General features: G+C 46.9%; 1 pseudogene; it reads left to right on the top strand.

Annotated features, from left to right (window-relative positions):
* The first annotated feature begins 10,483 nt into the window (after nt 1-10,483).
* Nucleotides 10,484-10,850, top strand: LOC147124806 (large ribosomal subunit protein eL42-like; annotated as a pseudogene).
* Nucleotides 10,851-11,196: the final 346 nt, after the last annotated feature.

Here is an 11,196-nt window from a genome sequence, read left to right as displayed (position 1 = left end):
TTTTGGTCGAATGTTTCTGGCTGACGTAATGGGTATTCAGTGATTACTTTAACTGTCTGGTTTGTCCCAACACAAAAGGTCCTTTTCACAGAAATGCATATTAACTGCCTGCCTGTCTGAACTGCAGAGTTCAGGCTTTTAAAATCTTACAGGCTTTTGGTCACCAGGTGCGGACGCCATCATTTGGGTACCCTTTTTAAAATTGTCCATACAGAGTCCCTTTTAATAACTTTGGGGAATGTGGGAATTTTGAGAACCTTACAGTTTCCACCATGTGTCATGACAAAAAGGAAATTAGTAATTTTATTTTGAAGGATGAAAGGGAAGAATAGTGACCCTTGAACTCCTGGCAAAGCTGGTTTCTATGCCACAGTCATCCTGCAGCTGTGTCCAGTGTTGCTGTAGCTAACAGTGGGAAAGATTTCCTTTTTTCACTGTTTGGTAAACAATTGTAAATACATTCATTGCAATTTGTGCTTATCATCTACAGATATTGAATAGAGGAAGCTTTCTCCCATTGCGTGCTACTGCAACTGTTGTAGCAACCTCAATAATCTGCCACAGACATTTAGGATTTATTATCAGTCACCGTTTGTGGCTCTGTGTGCATCAATTAGAATTGTTTCTTACACTTCATTACCCTCTAATTACAGAGTTTACCAACTGGTTGGATATAAACAAGGCTTTTGATTAGAGCCTTAAATGGTGTAAAGATCCATCATGCATTTTCTTAGGTTTTCAATGTGCTAATTCCTCTGCAAGAAGTTGAGCTGGTGTATTCTACTGCAATGGATTCAATTGCCTTACCTGTAGGAATGCATCTTCATCTTTGCCTCTGATACCTCCCTGAGATCTTAAACTGGTTTTGAATAGGTTAATCTGTAGAAATGGTCAAATTCCTATCTAGAGATTGAGTTCGACGCAGGCAATCAATCAAAAAGGTTTTTAATGTGAACTATGAATACAGGTCTTAACAGGTCAGAGGCTCCACGAGGACTGCCTGGGCGGAGCCGTGGATGGCGTCATGACGTCAACACGTTTTTTCCGCGTTTGGGTGATCACGTGATTAGCAGCATGACATCATCGCGTTTGCCCGCGCTCTTAAAGGGGCCCGCGCACTGTACATGCAAACAGTATATACAATGGTACAGATTTAGTCTGTAGCTAAAACATCATTAAAGGGAATTATGTACAGTTGCTCAGAGTCCCTAAGTGGCTCTGCCATATGTGCCCCCCCAGAATTGACTTTAACGGAAACAGTCAAACGGTGAGGGGGTCTGACAAGAAGTGGAAGCTGTTGGACGGCAGGCGGACTGGCGGGTGGTTGCACTTGTTCTGGCGTGACGACGGTGGGTGGCCGACCTCGTCTCGGTGGCTGTGTGGTCTTGACGGGACGGTCAAGGTCCAGGTGTGCCGGCTTCAAAACGGTCGACCGAAATGTGGTCCAGTTTACCACCGACATCCACCTTGAAGGTTTTGTCTCCTGCCTCTAACACGTGGAAAGGACCAGTGTATGGGGGCTTGAGCAGATCCCGGTGAGCATCATGGCGGATGAACACGTAGTCGGCTTGGTTCAGCTCCGCTGGAACGTGAGAGCTCTGAAACCCGTGATGCGATATGGGAACCGGTGCAAAACATCTGGCTGCTTCCTGGTGACTGATAAGCTGGCGTGAGGCGGACCATGGCTCCGTTGGTGTTGGCAAGAAATCTCTTGACACTCGCAGCGGCTGACCATAAACGAGGTCTGCCGCAGAAGAGCGAAGATCTTCCTTGGGGGCCGTGCAAAGGCCCAACATGACCAACGGCAGCTTGTCTGCCCATCCAGCATCTTGGAGGCTGGCCCTCAGTGCGGCCTTAAGCAATCTGTGAAAACGTTCGCACAGACCGTTCGCTTGTGGGTGGTAGGCTGTGGTGCGGTGTAACTTGACACCGAGTCGCTGAGCCACTGTATTCCAGAGTCCAGAGGAAAACTGCGGTCCCCGGTCCAAAGAGATGTCAGCAGGCACTCCAAAACGGGCGACCCATGAAGAGATGAATGCCCTGGCCACATCCGCTGAAGTAGTAGATGACAGGGGAACCGCCTCCGGCCATCTGGTGGTGCGATCTACTTTGGTCAGGATGTGCGTAAAACCCTGGGAAGGTGGAAGTGGTCCTACCAGGTCCACATTAACATGGTCAAACCGTCGCTCAGGAACTGCAAAGGTGGCCAATGGAGCCTTGATGTGGCGCTGTACCTTGGCCTTTTGGCAGACCACGCAGGTGTTGGCCCAGTCGCGGACATCTTTATGCATGCCCCACCAAATGAACTTAGATGACATAAGCTTCTGAGAAGCCTTCATTCCTGGGTGTGACAACCCATGTATGGCGTCAAACACCTTGCGGCGCCAGGCGACTGGCACAATAGGATGAGGGTCCTGAACGGAGACGTCACACAGCAACGTGGTACCAGCCGAATGGAACCTGACGTCGGCCAACTGGAGGCTAGTGGTGTTGGTGCGGTAAGTCTGCACTTCTGGGTCTGAGACTTGGTCTGCTGCCATGAGGGCGTAGTCGATGCCTAGCTGGACCGCATGCACGGTCGCGCGGGAGAGGCAATCTGCCACCAGGTTGTCTTTACCAGCCACGTGCTGAATATCTGTGGTAAATTTGGAGATGTATGTCAGCTGACATTGTTGTCGAGATGACCACGGTTCGGTGGTCTTGGCCATAGCAAAAGTCAGTGGCTTATGGTCGACGAAAGCGGTGAAAGGACATCCTTCCAAAAAGAACCGGAAATGGCGGATGGCCAGAAAAAGGGCTAGCAACTCCCTGTCGAAAGTACTGTACACCCGCTCATTACGCCGCAGTTGACAGCTGAAGAATGCCAACGGCTGCCACGTCCCGTTTACCCACTGCTCCTGAACAGCGTCGATTGCGTAATCTGATGCGTCGGTGGTGAGGGCGATGGTGGCTCCTGGTAGCGGGTGCGCCAGCATGGTCGCATTGGCCAAGGCGCTCTTGGTGTCGGTGAATGCCCGGTCCATGTCAACCATCCAGCCCACCAGATCCTTGCCGGACTTGCCCTTGAGGGCCTCGTACAGGGACTGCATGAGCAGTGCTGCCCTCGGCACGAAACGGTGGTAGAAGTTCACCATGCCTAGGAATTCTTGCAGGGCCTTTATGTTCTGCGGGCGTGGGAAGTGTGTTACTGCCTCCACCTTCACCTGCAAAGGAACCGCTCCCTCTGTGGTGATGCGATGCCCCAGGAAATCAATTTGTCGCAGGCCAAACTGACACTTAGCCGGGTTGATAATCAGGCCGTGTTGGATGAGGCGTTGAAAAAGGGTGCGTGGATGGCAAAGATGCTCCTCTTTGGTGGGGCTGGCGATCAAAATGTCATCCAGATAGATGAAGATGAAGTTGAGGTCCCGCAGCACGGAATCCATCAGACGTTGGAAAGCCTGGGCAGCATTCTTTAAGCCGGAAGGCATGCGCAGGAATTCGAAAAGGCCGAATGGGGTGATGCCTGCAGTCTTCTGGATGTCCTACGGGTGCACCGGGACCCAGACGAGGTCGACCTTGGAGAAGAAGTTGTTTCCTGCCAAATGGGCAGAGAAATCCTGAATGTGGGGGATCGGGTATCGATCAGGAGTGGTGGCGTCCTTTAGGCGCCGATAGTCGCCGCAGGGCCACCATCCTCCGCCAGGTTTCGGAACAATGTGAAGAGGCGAAGACCAGGGACTATTCGACCTGCGAATAATCCCTAAGCGTTCCATTGTAGCGAGCTCTGCCTTCGCGACCGCTAGTTTGCCAGGTTCGAGGCGCCGGGCCCGTGCGTGAACCGGGGGGCCGGTGGTGGTGATGTGGTGTTCCACACCATGCTTCATGGCCGTGGAGGAGAACGTGGGCCTGGTCAGTTCTGGAAATTCGCCTAGCAGCTGAGCGAACTCATTCGGAGTCGGGGAAGCGCAGGAGACGGTGCGCGACATGGTGTTACTACGGTGGCAAGGGATAGAGTGAATCGTGGCCATGTTGATCAGCCGCCGGTTCCTTACATCGACCAGGAGGCCGTTGGCGCACAGGAAATCTGCACCGAGAATGGCTTGCGAAACCTTGGCCGTAACGAATTCCCAGAAAAACTGCTGGCCGCCGAAGCACACCTGGACCCGCCGTCTGCCGAATATCCAAATAGCTCCGCCATTAGTCACTTCGAGGGGGAGGCTGCCTCCCAGCCTGTACATCAAGAGCTGACGCGGGTAGAATGCTGCACTGCACTCCGGTGTCGCACAGGAACCGACGACCGGAGAGGGTATCTGTGATGAAGAGCAGCTTGCCTGCACTGCCGATTGTCATCATGGCCGCGGGGCACCCGTTAGACCCGTTCTTCATTAGACGGAGTTGTTGTTTTTTTTTGAGAGAAGCTGCAGGGAGGGCGGCAACATCTCGCCTTCGTGCCAAACCGCGCATGGTAGAAGCACAGCCCCACGGGCTGAGGAGCTGGGGCGGCATCTGTGGGAGATGGGCGCCTCATGGCAGCACAGTACTGTTGCGTAACTGCGAATATTTTGTCTGCCTCGGCAGCGAGCGCTGCGCAGTCTTCGACCTCAGATCTCGACAAGACCGCTTGCACTTGCTCCGGTAATTGGCTGAGGAATAACTCTCTGAAGAGAAAGCATTCCGGGTCGGAGCCGAGGAGTGTGAGCATTTGGCTCATCAGCTCGGAATGTTTGGAGTCCCCGAGCCAGGGCATAGCGAGCAGCCGACGGGCGCACTCTGATTTCGTGAGCCCGAAAAGCTGTAGCAACCGCGCCTTGAGGGTTTCATACTTGCTGTCAGTTGGGGGATTCCCGAGAAGACTGACGATCCGCGAGGCGGTAGCTCCATCGAGTGCGGAGACCACGTATAAGTATCGAGTCTGATCCTCAATGATGCTTCTCAGGGCAAACTGGGCTTCGCCTTGGATGAACCACGAGGTTGCTTGTTGCTTCCAGAACTGCAGCAGCTTCAACAAAACGGCATTTGCCTCCATGCTGCGTTCCTTTTGCGAAATCCATTCACAAAAGTCGGGGTCACCAATGTAGGAATGGTCAAATTCCTATCTAGAGATTGAGTTCGACGCAGGCAATCAATCAAAAAGGCTTTTAATTTCACACTAACGAGTTTAAACAGATTGATGCAAGAGAACTATGAATGCAGGTCTTAACAGGTCAGAGGCTCCACGAGGACTGCCTGGGCGGTCCCGTGGATGGCATCATGACATCATCACATTTTTCCCACGTTTGGATGATCACGTGATTAGCGGCATGACGTCATCACGTTTGCCCGCGCTCTTAAAGGGGCCACGCACTGTACATGCAAACAGTATATACAGTGGTACAGATTTAGTCTGTAGCTAACACATCGTTAAAGGGGATTATGTACAGTTGTTCAGAGTCCCTCAGTGGCTCTGCCACAAATCCTTATTTTTTTTAATGAATAAACACATCTGAATTTATTAATGCACATCTCCTGAGGATTGTAATCTAGATAATTATAACTTCTGTCAGAACTGGGGCAAGGCTTCGGCAGTTAAAGCCTTATATATGTTTTTGTTTTATCCAGGGAGTGTTACTAATACTGTTTTCTTTATAAGGTCATTTGAAAGTCTATCTTAGAAGATCATTTTGGGAGATTTTTATCCTGATTCCCATAGACGTAGTCTTGTGAAAATACCTGGGCAGACTATGTCAAAATAACAAAAGCTCCTTCTGTAGATGTACGAAATTAAATGCTTTATAGTACATAAGAACATAAGAACATAAGAAATAGGAGCAGGAGTAGGCCAATCGGCCCCTCGAGCCTGCTCCGCCATTTAATAAGATCATGGCTGATCTGATCTTAACCGCCAATCTACTATCACAGAACCATCTCCTGAATCTAACAGAATTAGACACATGAAATAGAAGCAGGATCAGGCTACACGGCCCCTGGGCCCGCTCCGCTACCCACAGGGCCATGTCCGATCCGAAACTAGACTCATGTCCAGATTCCTGCCCGCTCCCCGTAACCCTTAATTCCCTTTACTTCTAGGAAACTGTCTATTTCTGTTTTAAATTTATGAAATGATGCAGCTTCTACAGCTTTTTGGGGCAGCATATTCCATGGACCTACCACCCTCTGAGTGAAGTAGTTCCTCCTCATCTCAGTTTTGAAAGAGCAGCCCCTAATTCTAAGACTATGCCCCCTAGTTCTAGTTTCACCCACCATCGGGAACATCCTCCCCGCATCCACCCGATCCAACCCCTTCACAATCTTACATGTTTCAATAAGATCGCCTCTCATTCTTCTGAACTCCAATGAGTAGAGTCCCAATCTACTCAACCTCTCCTCATATGTCCATCCCCTCATCCCCGGGATTAACCGAGTGAACCTTCTTTGTACTGACTCGAGAGCAAGTATGTCTTTTCTTAAGTATGGACACCAAAACTGCATGCAGTATTCCAGGTGCGGTCTCACCAATACCTTGTACAACTGGAGCAATACATCCTTATTTTTATATTCTATCCCCCTAGCAATGAAAGCCAACATTCCATTGGCCTTCTTAATCACTTGCTGCACCTGCATACTAATCTTTTGAGTTTCGTGCACCAGGACCCCCAGATCCCTTTGTACTTAAGTACTTTCCAGTTTCTTGCCATTAAGATAATAGCTTGCTCTACGATTTTTCCTGCCGAAGTGCATAACCTCACACTTTCCAGTATTGTATTCCATCTGCCAAATCTCTGCCCACTTACTTACCATGTCTATGTCCCCTTGCAGGTTTTTTATGTCCTCCTCACTCACTACTTTCCCTCCCATCTTAGTATCATCTGCAAACTTTGATATGTTACACTCGGTCCCCTCCTCCAAATCGTTAATATAGATTGTAAAGAGTTGGGGACCCAGCACCGACCCCTGTGGAACACCACTTATTACTGATTGCCAGTCTGAGAATGAACCATTTATCCCAACTCTCTGCCTTCTGTTAGATAGCCAATCAGCTGTCCATGCCAGAATATTACCCCCAATCCCGTGATTTTTTATCTGAAGCAATAATCTTTTGTGTGGCACCTTGTCAAATGCCTTTTGGAAGTCTAAATACACTACGTCCACTGGTTCCCCTTTATCCACCCTATATGTTACTTCCTCAAAGAACTCCAGCAAATTTGTCAAACATGACTTCCCCTTCATAAAACCATGCTGACTTTGTCCTTTTAAATTATGATTATCCAAATGCCCTGTTACTGTCTCCTTAATAATGGACTCCAAAATTTTACTTACCACAGATGTTAGGCTAACCGGTCTATAATTTCCAGCCTTCTGTCTACTGCCCTTTTTAAATAAGGGTGTTACATTAGCAGTTTTCCAGTCTGCCGGGACCGTTGCTGAGTCCAGGGAGTTTTGGAAAATTATTACCAATGCATCCACAATCCCTACCGCCACTTCCCTCAAGACCCTAGGATGTAAGCCATCAGGTCCAGGTGATTTATCCGCCTTGAGTCCGATTATGTTACCAAGTATCACTTCCTTAGTGATTTTGATCGTGTTTAGCTCCTCCCCTCCTATAGCCCCCTGTTTGTCCAGTGTTGAGATATTCTTAGTGTCTTCTAATGTAAAGACTGATACAAAATATTCATTCAGTGTTTTTGCCATCTCCATATTTCCCACCATTAATTTCCCAGTCTCATCCTCTAAGGGACCAACATTTACTTTAGCCACCCTTTTTCTTTTTATATAACTATAAAAACTCTTACTATCTGTTTTTATATTTTTTGCTAATTTACTTTCATAATCTATCTTCCCTTTCTTAATCAATCTTTTTGTTATTTTTTGCTGTCTTTTAAAGTTTTCCCAATCCTCTATCCCCCCACTAGATTTGGTTACCTTATATGCCCTTGTTTTTAGTCGAATACTATCCTTAATTTCTTTACTTAGCCACAGATGGCTGTCTTTTCTTTTACACCCTTTTCTTCTCAGTGGAATATTTTTTTTTTGGAAATTGTAAAATAACTCCTTAAATGTACACCACTGATCATGTATCGTCTTACCCTTTAATCTATTTTCCCAATCCACTCTACTCAATTCCGCTCTCATACCTTCATAGTCTCTTTTATTCAAGCTTAGCACGCTTGTTTGAGATCCAACCTTCTCACCCTCTAATTGAATATGGAAATCAACCATTTTATGGTCACTCATTCCAAGGGGATCCTTTACTAAGACATTTTTAATTAATCCTGTCTCGTTACACAGGACCAGATCTAAGGTTGCTTGCCCCCTGGTCGGTTCAGTTACATACTGCTCAAGAAACCCATCCCTAATACGTTCAATAAACTCATCCTCAAGGCAGCCCTGCCCAATTTGATTTGTCCAATTAATATGATAGCTAAAATCCCCCATAATTATAGATGTTCCCTTATTACAAGCCTTAACTATTTCCTGATTGATACTCCGTCCAACATAGTTGCAACTGTTCGGAGGCCTATAGACTACGCCCACTAGTGTTTTTTTCCCCTTATTATTCCTTACCTCCACCCAAACTGTTTCATTATCCTGATCTTTTGACCCAATATCATTTCTCTGTATTACAGTGATTCCTTCCTTTATTAACATAGCCACCCCACCTCCCCTTCCTTCCTGCCTGTCCTTCCTGATCGTTAAATAACCTGGTATGTTTAATTCCCAGGCATTGTCACCTTGCAGCCATGTTTCTGTAATGGCCACAAGATCATACCCATATCTAGTTATTTCTGCCATTAACTCGTCTATTTTGTTAAGAATGCTACGTGCATTCAGATAGAGAACTTTCAAATATGTTTTGTGACACTTAGTTCCTGCTTTTGCCCTTTCTATTACTTTACCTTTTACTCCATACCTTCTGCCCCTTCCTGACAGGCTCTGGTTTTTAATTTCCCCACTGCTACCTAAGTCTATGACCTTCTCTGTTGTCATTTTTATTATTTGCTCTCTAGGAACCTCCCCCCCACTAGTTAGTTTAAAGCCCTCTCTACAGCCCTAGTTATATGATCCGCCAGGACTCTAGTCCCAGCACTGGCCAAGTGAAGCCCGTCCCAATGGAACAGCTCCCTCCTGCCCCAGTACTGGTGCCAGTGTCCCAGGAAGCAAAACCCATTTCTCCCACACCAGTCTTTGAGCCATGCATTTAACTCTCTAATTTTATTTGTCCTAGCCAAATTCGCTCGTGGCTCAGGTAATAATCCAGAGATTATGACCCTTGAGGTTCTGTTTTTTAATTTGACCCCTAGCTGTTCATACTCCTTTAACAGAACCGGCTTCCTAGTCCTATCTACGTCGTTTGTACCAACATGGACCACGACAACTGGATCCACCCCCTCCCACTGCAAGTTTCTTTCCAGCCCAGAGGAGATGTCCTTAACCCTGGCACCGGGTAGGCAACACAGCCTTCAGGTCTCTCGCTCTCAGCTGCAGAGAACTCTATCTATCCCCCTAATAATACTATCCCCTACCACTACAACATTTCTAGTTACTCCCCCCTCTTGAATGGCCCCCCGTTCCACAGTGCTGTGGCCAGGTTGCTCATCCTCCCTGCAGTCCCTGCTCCCGTCCCCACAGGGAGTAAGAACCTCGAACCTGCTGGACAAGAGCAAGGGCTGCGGCTCCTCCAGCGCTACCTCCTGGATCCCCGTACCTGCCTCACTTGTAGTCACGCTGTCCTGTCCCTGACCATGGGCTACATCTGAATTAATTAACTTCATAGGTGTGATCACCTCCTGATACACAGAGTCCAGGTACTTCTCCCCCTCCCTGATGTGTCGCAGTGTCTGAAGCTCAGACTCCAGCTCATCAACACGGAGCTGGAGTTCCTGTAGCAGCAGACACTTGTCACAGACGTAATCACCATGAGCCTCAATGGGGTTCACCGGCTCCCACATCTCGCAACAGTAACACATCACCTGCTCCATTCTATGTAATTAATTCAATTTTTTATTGATAGACTTCTTCCTGATAGACTTATTTTTGTTCTTGCAATTCAGCAGAATAGCTTTCTAAATAGTTTTACAGATGACACATGGCCCATATGATACCCTGGACTGGGTTTGATCGCTTGAAGAGATCGGTAAGGAATTTTCCAGATTAGCTTTTCCCTTATTGGCCCTAGGTTTCCCAGGAAATTACATGGAAGTGGGATAAGGGGATTAGGAAGTGTCTAGTCATGATGCCCCAGCCATCAAGAGAGTGGGGCAGGCTTGTTGGACCAGCTGGTTTTTACCTGCCTGTCATTTTCATATGTTCATGAAACCATCAAGTGCTATTTGCCCAACCAATGTGATATCAAACTGCATGTATCCAGATCTCTTTTGGTTATTGTAGGTATTACCTAATTAAAAACTCAATTTAATCCCCTCACTCTGCAAAAATTAAACCAAATCAAATAATAAAAAAGTATAAATAACCTTTTTTAGTAATAACTATTTATTTCTAATAAAACCTCTCTGGAATCAGAAAGATGCTTAACAGACCAGAGACCCGAAGGACATATTTCAAACAATAGTCACAAGCACCAGCCACACAAAGTCACCCAGTTGATAAAAGGGGAAAGGACTCCTTGTACGCCCTGGATAAGAGGTGTTATGACAGAAAGCGAATTGGGCAGTCAAATCCTATATTCCAAAAGAAGGCTAAAGCCACAAAGAAGATTTGTGCTGAGGCTGGAGTGCGTGGAGACTAGCTGTTGATCCAGAAGAATGCTCGCCATCAAGTCATTCAAGCTCTTTCAGCTGAGAGGAGACCAGAGAGATAGGGCAAAGCCATCTTGTTCTAAACAGGTTTCATATTGCTGTTTTGGAGTAAAGATTCACAATAAAAATGATTAAAATCCAAAAACAAACAGAGCACTGCAACTCTGAGCAGCTAGTACAATTTTTTATTCCAACAACGGAGGCCGAGAGGTACCTCTCATTTATGGAATAAAAATCATATCAAATGTTTCCATATTCAGCCTCATTTAAGCAACACAGATAATAAATGTAATTATACCAGACGGAGTGCGCTGCTTGCTGAATTATATCCTTTATTTGTTTGATCTGTGCTTTTTTTGAGAAGCTGAATTAGCATCCTAATCACATTAAAAAAATCCAAATTAAGAAAGCACAAACCTCTCAAAGAATTATTCTAATTGCACACTATCAATAACTGCCTCATTTATAAGTAGCAGGCACT

The sequence above is a fragment of the Somniosus microcephalus genome, chromosome 1 (genome assembly GCF_052327205.1).
Source record: "Somniosus microcephalus isolate GS21.2 chromosome 1, FLI_Smic_1.0, whole genome shotgun sequence".
In the NCBI taxonomy this organism is placed as follows: domain Eukaryota; kingdom Metazoa; phylum Chordata; class Chondrichthyes; order Squaliformes; family Somniosidae; genus Somniosus; species Somniosus microcephalus.
This window is presented reverse-complemented; position numbering and strand designations above follow the sequence as displayed.